The 13352-nt window shown below is 35.2% G+C and overlaps 1 pseudogene; it reads right to left on the reverse strand.

Annotated features, from left to right (window-relative positions):
- Positions 1 to 3077: 3077 nt before the first annotated feature.
- LOC131167731 (pentatricopeptide repeat-containing protein At3g61360-like) lies at positions 3078 to 12680 on the reverse strand (annotated as a pseudogene).
- Between the last annotated feature and the right edge of the window lie 672 nt (positions 12681 to 13352).

Genomic DNA, 13352 nt, shown 5'->3' on the forward strand with positions numbered 1-13352 from the left:
AAATTTTCACTTTTTGATGAAGAATATGATCTGTTATGAATTTTGAATGTTACATCATGCAAAAAAGGGAGGCCGTGTCTTGGTACAATGGCAAGTGCCTCCGCCTCGGTACATGAAGTAACGTCTCACATTAAATGAATATTCATGATAGATGGACGGATTCTAACAGGTCTATTCTTAGATGATTGAATGTCCACTTGTCAAATAATTTGAAATGTGTAAAACAGAAAAAGCTCAAGAACAACAATTGCATTATATATGTATATGCATCCATCATTTCATAAGAAAATCGTAGTACCATCAATTACAAATCATAAAATATAGTCGGAACTGTAAATAAGAAATATGCAGGTTGGGTGAAAAAATGACACTCTTATTATACAGTAGATTAGGTGCAAAGTGATATAAATTTACAAAAGGATAATGAATTTTAAGACATGAAATAAGTATATGAAAAAAGTAAAGCAAGATTTAATCAGCATATTAAGGGAAGAACATATTAATTCCTTTTCGAGTCAGCTTAATACCCATGAATTTCTTCTTGATTCAGTTTTGCTAATATTTTAGTCTGCAAACTAATTTTAAACAGCTGATTTTTTTACCGCCAGAATAGACAGTCAGCATAGCGAATCGATTTAAGCAGCTCAAGAAAACGCAGATCCTCTTACAATTGAACAAACAAAATAAAGACATCACAAATGGAAAACAAATTGTTCCCGTTGTTATCAAAGCTACCACGATTTTGTTAGCTCTTTACAATGGGATTAGTTAGTATCCAAGCTTTGTTAACAAATGATTATGTGATATATTGTAAAGTGAAGTTGCAGCCCGAGGAAGGCTGCCCAAATCAAATGTTACTTGAATACTAAGCCATAGCTAAATCAATAGACTGCCAATCTAAAAAGGTTGAAGAGAAGTAAAACTAACATTGTCACATAGTTTGCAAATTGGACCACATGACAAACCAAAACAATATTTCTTTAAAAAAAAAAAAAATCTGAACTAACAAAAGTTGGCATAGATACCAAGCCTAATATTTTCAAAATATTTAAGCCATATATTAGCCCACCCAAACTTTAAGATTAATATGCATACACAAATCTCATGCACCGCATAATGTAAGCATAAAAAGAGTAAAACAAAACAACATCTAAATGTGGTATTTCTTGGAAAATAAAACTCTAGAAAGCCTAAGGCGTGTTCGATGAGACTTGGAATATAAATTCCATTGAACTTCCCTTTACTCAACTCCGGACAATAATTCCATCCATGCACCAACTCACCATGACCCTAAATTGGGCAATGAAATACAAATGATGCAAATTAATAGCTGCAGATTGCATAAAAAGGATAATACTATGGACTCCTGATAATCAATGTAAATTAAAAGATAAAAAAAACTTGAAATTTATCCGCAAAAATAATTCTCGAAAATTCCACTAAAGCCCAAGTACTGGCCGAATGTAACAATTCAAATGTTCATTCTTCACTTTTCAAGGTCACAAAACAAATGAACCACGCAAGAGAAACTTATTTGACAAATAATAACTATAACTAACCAAATTTCATGTAGTATATCTCCATGGCCTACTTTATCAAAGTCTTCAATTTGCCTTTTCCTTGGGAATAGTCTATGTCCAATGAAGCTCAGCCATTAAGGGAAACGAATATTTTTTTCCCCAAAGACTACATTCCGAAGCTGATCTATATTAGCAAAAATGTTGTTTCCATGAAAATTAGTACTCTGAACCCAGAGTAGCACTAAACACTTTCCATACATAAATATATGGAGGCTTGCAATTTAAAATTAAACAGGTGCTCAAATTTGAACCAACCAAACAAATAGATAAAACGCACAACTTCTAAAAGAATGATTCAAAATAACTTTTGGACTCGTTCATATACGATAACAGCATGCTAAAAACATGATGAACGAAGTGTAGCACAGCCACAACACATATCTACCAATTCGAAGCGAAACAACATAGTTAAAATCTCCAACTCTCTGGATGTGATTAAAAGGAAAACATTTTTTGGGAGAGAATTGTGGATTTTTTTTTTCTCCTTAAATCGCCATTTTAATGTTTGGTGGATGCTTGTGGTGAGCAAGTATTCCTATTCCACTTGAAGGGCGCTCACCAGAGGAGCAAACTTCAGCCTTTCTCATGTAAGCTATAACTGCACAAAATATATCTAAATATTGTTTGATATATTTTATCCATGATATTACTTTTTTAATGCAAAAGCAATAAATCAATACCACACTGAATCTAGTGTACTCCAAAAACAGAAAAAAAAAACAAAAGTTTTACCGAAGACAGCTATACTCTCCCTAGCAAGGTTTGAACTTCACTTGGTGGGAAGACCTTCAGGATTCACGCGTCACAACTATTCTCTCCCTCTTTTTTGCTATCTAAGAAAACAAAAGAAGAGAATAATCTATAACTTATAAATTACAAGGACAATAAACATCCCAATTTTCATCGAACTTTTGCTGATATCCATCGGAAAGTGTGTGTGGGGGGGAATATAATCTGGGAGAAAAAATAAAAAACCAAAACTAAAACCTGCTCTAGCATAAGTATCAGAACTAACAAAAAAACCACATTGAATCTTCAAATATACCAAACATTAAACATATGTTTTCAAAAATACAAATCATTCTCCCACCTCTCATAGGCACAAAAGCTCAGCAACCGCATTGTCACCTCCTACGTGCCAATATAAAAATTTAAAAAAAAAAATTCCCATTCCTTCCCTCCCCATACCTATTCATTAACTCCATTCCAGGAGGAAAAATAAGTAAAAAAATAATATATATATATATAAGACGACAATCTAAGAATGAAGGAACGCTTGCCATCTGAGCAGACAGTCACCAACACAAACTTTAACTCACTGAAGCAAAAATAAACCCACAAATTGTATGTGGAAGCAGTTGAAGCCTATGATCTGAGGCATTATAGTTGCAACATGGCAAAATCATCCAAGCCGTCTAAACAATTGACAGCCAAATCAATAGTTCTCTCTACCTGCCGTGGTATGATTCCCTCCCCTATCCCTCTAGATCCCATCTATTGTTACACAGTTACACATGCAATTAGGCCAAAAGCTACGAAGAGAGGTAAATTCGTCGGCACAAGGGCATACCAAACCTAAGAGAAGACTGGATGTTCCGCTCCAAACCCTACACAAAGCTCACGTGCTCCCAGAACATGCATCAAGACGAGACGCCACGAGTTCAGAAATCCAACCGTGGGGAAATCAAATCTGGGAGCAGGCGAATTGCAGACCGAATGCCATTCCGCTCAGCCCAACAGTACTCACTTGTACAGGGAAAGCAACAGTGCTGCTCAGGCAGAAGACCACATGCTCCGCCCCAAATCCCACGCAAAGCTGACATGCCGAAAGAAAAAAAAAATAAAAAATAATTTTAGAAAAAATTTGAGACATGAGTAACTAACAAAGGGGCTACTGGGTGTTGGAATTCAGACAGTTGCCTAATTTCAGGACAAAATATAATTTTGCAAGAAAGCTTCAACAATATACTATTATGAGGTCAGAACTCAACAGGGGGAAAAAAATGCTGCTATCTATGTTTCCTATTTTCAAAATTTCAAGCAGCTTTTGTTTTATATGCTTCTACCTCTTACATTGTGTTATTTTGCTTTCATTTGCCTAGATAAACAAATGACAGGCAGAAAGTTGTAAGTATTAAAATCCAAGTGTCATCATCTCCAGCCAACTCTTCGCTGTAAGTTACACGTGGAAACATAAACGTATTCAAAGTAATTCCGAGAATATTAAGGTTAACATATAAGAAGATCAACAGTAGTTCCTCTTCTAGACTTCCACCCCCGATAAGCAGGGCATCAACATAAAATGCTCCAGCATAGATGCTATATTTAATAAATAAAGTTAACCCATGAATGTAGCCATGTTTAAATTCACTCTTCAAAGGACCTATGCAAATATAGTGGAACAAAATCATGATATAGTAACCTGTCCAGCTTCCTCATAAAGGACCTGCTTTTCAAAGATTTTCGTTGTTACATAATAATTATTCTTCTCTCCAATACACATGTTTAAAACAGAATGGGTATAACTTCAAGGCAATTTTTCTTACAGACAGTTATGAATACAGCAGTCAACAGAAGGGTAAAAAAGAGCTTGTTACTAAATCACAGAACTATTGCAAGCTACTAACATCAATTCAAATCCATTATGCCTTATATTACTACCATTGCTACGCACACATATGCATAGGAAAGTTGGACAAACCTTTCTCTCTTTGCTGAGATAAACCTTGAACTTCTCTTGCACCCGTATTCCACCATATCATCGAACAGAGGCTCAGATCATATCACAAAACTTTGAATTGTAATACAACAAGAAATTTTGAAATGTAACACTTGAATAAAAATGTAAAAGAGTTTATTATTGGGGTCCGTTAGCTAGCATATAATTTGAAGGCAAATAAAACAATTGTCTTCCTTCCATGAAATCTATTTAGTGTTCCATAGTTAATCAAGCAAATATGCTGAGGTAAAAATAAAATAAAGAGGCAATGTAGATTGAAATGCAAACTAGAGAAAAAAAAAATCTTAATTAGCAAGTAAGAATACTTTTACACTGTTTCGATCAAGGATTTTGCAAAAGGAAAGGAAAATAAAATAAGAACCAAATAAATTATCCACTGAATTTTCTATCTCAAATATCTTAAGAATTAAAACTCCGCCTATGATGCAATTAATGTCCTAATATTTTCACAGAGCCGGTCCCAAGCCCGAGTAAAGGAGGAAGGTTGTATTAGGTAGCTAACAGCCAGCGTGAAATTTGTCAGATCACTATGACATGAATCCTTAGCGAATATTTGTTACGGTGTCCCCTACGAGCAATGCGTTGCACTTGTACCACCCAGGTGTAGCAAAAAGTAGGCGTGGGTGGGCTAGGTCATCACCACAAAGTGACACGCCACGTCAGTGCCCAAGTAAGGTGTCAAATATGCGAGGTTTCCTGCATTTTTTTGGACATGGGCCAGTAAAAAAAGCTAGTTCAAGAGACTAGGATTAGATCAACAACTTGGAATATAGGGGCAATTACGAGTAAAAGCATGAAAATTGTAGACACAATGATTAAAAGAAAAATTAATATAATTTGCTTTCAAAAAACTAAGTGGGTAGGGGAGAAAGTTAGGGAAATTGATAAATCAGGACTTAAACTTTAGTACACTAGAAAAGAAAAACATAAGAATGTGGTAAGAGTTATTGTAGGCAAAAATTTAAAAGATGGCGTTGTAGATGTAAATAGAGTAGGGAATAGAATTATAAAAATCAAGGCGGTCTTAGGCCAAGAGATAATAAATATCATTAGTGCTTATGCTCCTTAAGTAGGCCTAGCAGAACATCATAAAAAACAATTTTGGGAAGATATGGATAGTATTATACAAGGCATATCAAGAACTAAGAAAATATTCATAGGAGAAGACTTGAATGGACACGTTGGAAGGGAACCTTATGAGAGGATGCATGGAGGATATGGATATGGAGACAAAAATGATCCTGGGGAGATGATCTTAGACTTTGTTATGTCATATGATTTTATTACAATGAATAATTGTTTTAAGATGAGAGAAGAACACTTAATAACCTTTAAAAGTGGACAAAATAAAAGTCAAATAGATTTTTTCTTAACTAGGAGGGTAGATTGTTATCATGCAAGGATTGTAAAGTTATTCCAGGTGAAAGCTTAAGTATACAACATAGAATCTTAGTGTTAGATATATGCATTAAAAAATGGAAGAGAAAGGATAAAATAAACTAGTGTGAGAGAACTAGGTGATGGAACCTAAAGGGAGAAAATATAATAAACTTTATAGATAAAATGATCAAAGATGGTGATTGGACTATAGATGATGGGATAAATACAAATACTCTTTGGAGTAGGATAGCTAACTCTATTAAAAATATAGCAAAAGAGATTTTAGATGAATAAAAGGGAAGATTCTCGAGTAGCAAAGAAAATTGGTGGTGGGATAAAGATGTCCAAAAAGCCGAAAAGACAAAAAGAATGTGATATAAAATGTGGCAAAAATGTAGACACATGGATAACTTTGAAAAGTATAAAGAGGCAAGAAAAGATGCAAAAAAAAAGCCATTAGTGAAGTTAAACATAGATCATTTAATAATTTGTATGATAGGTTAGATATAAAAGAAGGGGAAAGAGATGTTTTTAAACTTGCTAGAGCTAGAGAAAGAAAGAATGAGGACTTAGGCAATGTAAAATATATAAAAAGTGAGGATAATATTGTCTTGGTTAAGGAAGACAACATAAAAGAAAAATGGCGAAGTTACTTTAATAAATTGTTTAATGAAAACCAAATAGAATGCTTAAACTTAGAATTGACAAATGAGGAAAAGACTAAAAATATAAGATTTATTTGTAAAATTAGAGTTAACAAGGTTAAGTTTGCGCTAAAAATGATGAAAAATGGAAAATCTATAAGACCAGATAGCATCCCAATTGAAGTTTGGAAATGCTTAGGTGATAATGGAATTATATGGTTAATTAATTTATTTAATACAACTATAAAAACTAGGAAAATGTCAAATAAATGAAGGAAAAGCACTTTAATACTTATATAAAAAAATAAAGGAGATATTCAAAATCGTAATAACTATCATGGAATTAAACTTATGAGTTATACGATGAAACTATAGGAAAAGGTAGTTGAACAAAGACTAAGACTAGAAACGAAGGTATCAGAAAATCAATTTGGTTTTATACCTGAGAGATCTACTACAGAATATATATATCTATCAAGAAGATTAATGGAAAAAGCTTAGAGGAAAGAAGAGAGACTTGCATATGGTGTTAGACGGCGTAGCCCGGGAGTATATACGTGTGCCCCGCAGTGGATATGCAATATAGAGTCAGAGGGGTGGTGAATGGCTCTTTTCGTGTCTCTACAAAATAAAACTCTTGGCAAGATTTCAAGTAATTATATCACAATATAAGCAAAAGTAAATCATGCACAAGACTTAAAATAAAGAGTAGGGAAAGAAAATCAATAACAAGATTTAACGTGGTTCGGCACCAAACCTAGGTCCACGCCTTAGCACTAAGTCAAGGATTTCACAATCCACTATAAACTCTCCTTCCCCGGCAGAGCAAGCCTTACAACTCGGGTACCAAACCCTATACTCGAGAACAAATTCACCAAACGGTTCACCAAGAACCCTCACAATGGTTCACAAAGAACCTTACAAGAAGAAGATGATTACAATGAAAATGTTCCTTGAATGAATAAATATTAAATACAAAGCAAACCCCACACTTCTCTCTCAAGAATTGAATCAAACACAATTAAAGAACAAGAGAGATGAGCACTTGTGAATATGAACTAACATGCAATGTGCTAGGTTTTGGAACCAAGGATATTGTTCACTATAAGCTTGTATAAATCTTCAAAACCATGCTAAACAAGTCTATGGACTTGTATTTATAGCCAAAAACCCCTACTAGCCATTAACTAGCCGTTGGAAGCAATTCCCAAACAAAACTAGCCGTTGGGACGCTGTCACCACCCCAAGCCGTCGACTGTTTTTCTGGGCTCTCTAAAACTGTTGACGGTTTCCTGCATACGTCGACGATTACCCAAAATAAAAAAAAAGTCATCAACATGAAAGTTGTGGGATTTTTTCTTAACTTTCCATAGACACCAAGATCATCCTATTTGGACTCTTCTAGCAAAAGTTATGCCCCAAATACCAAAAGGTGTTCAGGACTCGAGGCTGCAGTACGTTAAACGACGATTGCTCGGTGTTTCCTTGTCAAAAAGCCATTTGATGACTTAAAACATTCTTGGACAAAATTATATGAAATATATTAAGTCTAATAAAGTTTAATATTTGTCCAAATGAGTTTCCCCTTGAATATAAGATATCTTGTTAATGAAAACACATCTGAAACTTGTATGATATCTTATATGCTTAGAATGTCCTTTATGAAAAATATACATGACTTCTTTAAGGCTTTGGGACATTAACCATGTTTTGACAAAAGCGGGACCAAGTATTGAAAATGCTTATGAAACCAAGATGTTAAAAACTTGTCCCTTTTGAAAACATGTTTGAGTTTAGGATTGATTTAACAAACTCTTTAAATTTGACTTTGAAAGCCATAAAAGGTGAGTTTGTGTTTATGACTTTAGTGCAACCCTATAAACTCATGTGTCCTAGTATGCATGCATTTTACTCAACTCTTGCTCAGAAATTATGAATGAAACAAAACCAGCAAGAGTTACAAAACACCACCTCAAACACTCCCCAAATACATATAAGACAACATTAAGCTTCCTTTGGTCGTGCTTGGGTCTTACCGAGTACGTGTCCATTTGATCTTTCCTTCTTGATGTCTACTCGGTCCGATTTTTGCCTTTTTGAACATGTACTAACTATGATTTGCAAAGATAGGAAAACACTAGAAACAATATATAGGTTAATATCATCAAAACACTTTAAACAATGATGGTGTAGCCACCAAGACTAACATATGGTATTTATTGACTTAGAGAAAGCATATAATATGGTACCTAAGGAAGTTCTATGGTAAGTTTTAAAAAAAAAAAAAGTGTATGTTGTAGGTACACTGATGTCATTAAGGATATGTACGATGCAGTAATGACTAGTGTAAGGACTATAGATGGAAAAACTAGAGAATTTCCAATCATCATAGGTGTACATCAAGTATCTGCTTTGAACCATATTTTTGCTTTAGTGATGGATCAACTGTTAAGAGTATCCAAAATGAGATTCCATGGTGTATGTTATTTGCAGATGATATTGTATTGATTGATGAAATTACGGGGGGAGTAGAGGATAAGTTAGAATTATGGAGAGAAGCTTTAGAATCTAGAGGCTTTAGGATAAGTAGAAATAAGACTGAATATATGAAATGTAATTTTAGTATTAATAGGAGGAATATTGGAGACAAAGTTAAACTTGATGATGAAGAAATAAATAGCATTTGTAGATTTCGATACCTTGGATCTATTGTGCAAGCTGGAGGAGAAATTGAAGAGCATGTAATGCATAGAGTTAAGGCAGGCTAGTAAAATGGAGAAGTGCTTCAAGTGTGATTTATGATTGTGATCGTAGAATACCCTTAAAATTAAAAGGAAAGTTTTATAGGACGACTACAATACCAGCTATGCTATATGGATCAAAATGTTGAGCGACGAAGAAACAGAATATCCAAAAGGTAAAAGTTGTCGAGATGAGAATGCTTAAATGGATGAGTGGTATAACACTGAAAGATAAATTAAGAAATGAACATATTCACGGTAAGTTAGGTGTAGCTCTTATAGAAGATAAGATAAGGAAGGGACGACTAAACTAGTTTAGACACTTGCAACGCAGACCACATAGTGTGCAGCAGTGAGAAAGACTGAGTTAGTTACTGTGAGTGGTAGTAGAAGAGGTAAAGGTAGACCAAAAATTACTTAGAATGAGATAGCGAGTAAGGATTTAATAGCCCTGAATTCGTCAAAAGAAATGCTCCATGATCGCATAAATTGGCGAAAAAAGATTCATATAGCCGACCCACCTAGTGGGACTTAAGGCTTGATTTTGTTGTTGTTGTAAATATGTTAAGAATTAAAATTTCTTCAAATATAATTAAAAATTAATAAAAATCAAAGTTCATGACATGTAAAATAAAATAAAATTGTTTATTGGTTTACTTTATATTTTCTTTGATAATCAAACAATAAAAATTAAATTCCTTAATATTTTCCTTTACTTTCCTTTATGTTTTCCAATTTCCAAATGGAGCCTTAGTGATAACCAAAGACTGTATAGGCAATAATCTGCATAATAATACAGATGAATTCTTATAAAGATAGCTTTTCAACATTGAATATTGCGGTGAAAGGTAGAGATGTATGCAAATAACCAGAAATAATGCCCATTTCTGGATTACATAGAACATTTTTTTCCACATATTTGGACAACTAATGTAACTTCAAGATCCTATTAGATGGTAATCTGTATTTTTTCATGAAATAAATTATAAGATTGGAAGGGACTGAGCATTGAATTTTTTTACTTTTGTAGTTAACTTGAATAAGGTAAGCCCGTAAAAATTCCAACTGTGAAATCAGCACATCACAAAAACATAACTCATAAACCTAAAAAATAATGTACTTTTAGAATTGTTTCAAGAAGCATTATACAACATAAGATAACAATTCAAGAAATTCTTTTGACATTATTTAGATATTTGGCTTGTAAACATAATTTAAATTTTCTCATCAGATCAAAATATGCCTCAAAGGCATAGTGTGCACACTAGGTTTACCAAATGCAACTAGGTCAAGTGATAAGGTAATGGCCCACTCATGCAGCAGTTCCCCTTTGTCAAACCCCAGAAACAGCATGGAAGTTGGCTAAGGGTTGTACAAAGGACTAGAGATTCAGCTACAGGATCAATCAAAGTATCTTTTACTTGCCAAAGAGGAACACAGTAGAGCAAATGCTTACTTGTACAGTTCAATCTCATGCTGTTTTCGCAAGGGCCACCAGAAGAAGGAAAAAAAAAAAGGAACTTCAGTGTTAGTCATGCCAAAACTTACTGTAGTAAGATAAAAAATTTGAGAAGTTATAAGTCATTTTCCTACTTGCTATGAGCATGGAAAAATACCATGAAAAAGAACCCTACGTTTCTCTTCTTCTACTATGGATAGATAATTGGAAGCAAAAAAAAAACAATTTTCAAGTAAACTGCAGAGCATGAATTTTAGATAGTTCCAAATTTGAGAAATATTTTCCTTCAAGGTAACCTATGTTTCCACATATCAAGAATGACAAGTCTTATGATTACCTATATGTAAGAAAGTGGATGCACAAAATTTATATTCATACAACCTCTTTTATATATATATATATATATATATATATATCAAGAGCAACCAAGAAAGCACCCATCATGAGAAATAACATTCAAACATATATTAGAACACATACAGAGGAAATAGACTCGTTCTAATGTAATCTAAACCATTTTAATTCGCACCAATGGAGGTAGGAAGACCCAAAGCATGCCCCCTTGATAGGGGCAAAACAGTTTGTAATGTCTTTATCCTCTGGTCAAGCATCCTCAACTCATCTGTCATACCTGCCTGCAGCAAATACCTCTGCAACATCCTAAATGCAGCTTCACTTATGTGTCTTCCTCTATCCAATGTTTGTCTGGAGCACTCAAAAGCTTCTTGCACCCTCCCATGGGAGCACAACCCAGTTACCAAAAGGTCCAGTGCATGACCATGAGGACAATAGCCCCTCCCCATAAGGTAACACCACAAATTCAACCCCAAGTCAAGCCGACGATTTTCGCAGAATAATTTCATTAACATAACCACAGTTCGTGTCTTTGGCATGAAATTACTCCCAGTCATCTTGTAATAGAGATCCAAAACACCATCAATGCCATTTAACTTCATCAATCCAAAGAACATGGTATGGTATGTCACACTATCAAACCCAATATTTTTTTCTTCCATGTCATCCATCAACCCAACTGCAGACTTCACATCTTTGAATCTAATGAGAGAACTTATAAGGGCATTATAAGCCCCAACATCAGGTTTTAAATTTTTTCTTGGAATTTCCTCAAACAGCTGTTGTGCCTTTAATATGTTTCGAGCAACCCCTGCTCCATGAATTAAAGTAGTTATTGTTTCTAATGTCGGCAAGCAATTTACCCGTTCCATTTCTTCAAGAAGTCTAAGTCCATCACCAAAGCAACCTCGCTTGCAGTAAGCATCAATTCTGATATTATAGGTTACATTGTTGGGCTTAAAACCTCTTCGAACCATCTCGTGGTAAAACAGTTCCACTGCAGTAACATCGCCCAACTCTTTGAACCCTAAAAGCAAGATATTCATGGTTTTAGTGTTGGGGGAGAACCGAGAATGCATCTTATGAAAAACAGACCGCGCCTCCTTCATCTGCCTTTGTGTGCAAAATGCTCGAAGGAGTATGTTGAGCTCGTCTGTACCAAATTTCGTCCCAACAAATATATCATTCTCCATCCGCGCAAATGCTTCGAGAGTATCTTCATAGGATTGAAATTTAGCAATTTTCGATAGCATGATGCTCATTGACTTCTGGGTAAGCAATGAAGGGTGTGTCCGTTGCATTTCTTCCAACAATTCCCAAGCTTTATCAAAATAGCGCATCCGTGAAAGAATGTGAAGAGTCTTTTCAAAAGCATCAGAACTCAAAGGGGTTGGGGAATGCTGGAGAGAAAATTTGAAAAAATTCAAATGCTTTGAGGCCATTGGAGTGAGCTGCAAAGAGGCGACCCAGAACATTCTCCACAAAGGTGGTGGAAAGGGCAGATGGTGGGATATGGTGGAGAAGGGTAGGTTGAAGTGGGTAATCAGGAAACGGGTGGTCGTTAATTATTCTGGTAATGCCTTCTACTTCAATCCGGGTTTCTGGGAGGGGAGAATGACCGCAAGTTGATTTAAGAGCTATTGGCCAAAATCGTGTTAGCTTCTGAGGAATGAGGGTGAGTTGGTTGGAACTTTTAAGTTTGACTAACAAAAGCATTCTCTCATTCACTGGCAATGCGAACCATTTCTGAAATTCCATCTAAAACCACAGTGCTTCGCTAATGTCAATGCATACCCTGCACAATCATAAAACACAAACAGCTAAAATTTATACAGTTTTCACCACAACAACTCATATTTAAAATGGGGAACGATAGGATTCAAAAACTTAAAAACTAGGGCAGCTATCCAGTCAAAGATTCACCGTGTATGCATCATGTGGATGGAAATGCCTTATAGGGTTTCCTTTAAAAACATCAAAATGATTTGCAATTTAGCTCAACATGCGTAAACTGAGAAACATTACTCTTCAAACAGAACAAAAAAATCAGGGCAGTAGCACGTTCATAAGCGAACTACACTTAAATGCAGAGGGCATCCGACTGTCATCAGCCGACTACACATCTGTTCGATGAAATGCGTAACAGAGGATATATAAATTTAGTTCTTTTACGTACTTGGATCACACTGATTGCGCTATTTGGCATTCTGGGTAGAATTCAATTCGCCAAGAGTACGGAGAACAGTGTCGCTGATGAAGAAAATAAATGGCTTTGGGTACTCGCCTGCTTGAAGAATGGGGTCAGCCCTGTGCGGACAGATGCTGATTGGGGTTTATGCGGTTGCATCTGGGCCGGGTTGGGCTGGACCTGACTCGGTCCGATATATAGGGACGGGCCCAAGCCCATTTCAGTTTAGCTTTCTTCAAATAGACGGCAGACCCAGCATACCACAA

The sequence above is a fragment of the Malania oleifera genome, chromosome 1 (genome assembly GCF_029873635.1).
Source record: "Malania oleifera isolate guangnan ecotype guangnan chromosome 1, ASM2987363v1, whole genome shotgun sequence".
Lineage (NCBI taxonomy): Eukaryota > Viridiplantae > Streptophyta > Magnoliopsida > Santalales > Ximeniaceae > Malania > Malania oleifera.